Genomic DNA, 859 nt, shown 5'->3' with positions numbered 1-859 from the left:
GAGAGAGAGAGAGAGAGAGAGAGAGAGAAAGAGAAAGAGAGAGTGAAAGTTAAACTAACGATTCATGTGAATGTGAAAGTGAGACCAGTAATTAAAATAGTGAAAGTGAAATTTAGATAGTGATTGTGAACGTGAAAGTATAACCAGTGATTATGAATGTGAAAGTATAACCAGTGATTATGAATGTGGAATTTAGACCAATGACTGTTAAAATAAAGATATTACTAGTGATTATGAATGTGAAAGTATTACTAGTGACTGCGAATATAAAAGTATTACTAGTGATTATGAATGTGAAAGTATTACTAGTGACTGCGAATATAAAAGTATTACTAGTGATTATGAACGTGAAAGTAGTATAACCAGTGATTGTGAATGTGAAATTTAGACCAATGATTTTGCATGTGAAATTATTACTAGTGACTCTGAAAGTAAAAGTATAACTAGCGATTCTGAAAGTAAAAGTATTACTAGTAACAATGGATATGAAAGTATTACTACTGATTATGAATGTGAAAGTAATACTAGTTAGTGTGAAAGTGAAAGTAATACTAGTTAGTGTGAAAGTGAAAGTAATACTAGATAGTGTGAATGTGAAAGTAATACTAGATAGTGTGAAAGTGAAAGTAATACTAGTTAGTGTGAAAGTGAAAGTGTTACTAGTTAGTGTGAATGTAAAACTATTACTAGTGACTATGACTGCAAAAGTATTACTAGTGATTATGAAAGTAAAAGTATTACTAGTGGTTATGATAGTGAAAGTATTACTAGTGGTTATGAAAGTGAAAGTGTTACTAGTGATTATGATTGTGAAAGTAATACTAGTAAAAGTACTAAAGTATTACTAGTGGTTATGAAT

This window comes from Aplysia californica, unplaced genomic scaffold, assembly GCF_000002075.1.
Source record: "Aplysia californica isolate F4 #8 unplaced genomic scaffold, AplCal3.0 scaffold01866, whole genome shotgun sequence".
NCBI lineage: Eukaryota > Metazoa > Mollusca > Gastropoda > Aplysiida > Aplysiidae > Aplysia > Aplysia californica.
The sequence above is the reverse complement of the archived record's forward strand: the minus strand, read 5'-3'. Positions refer to the sequence as shown.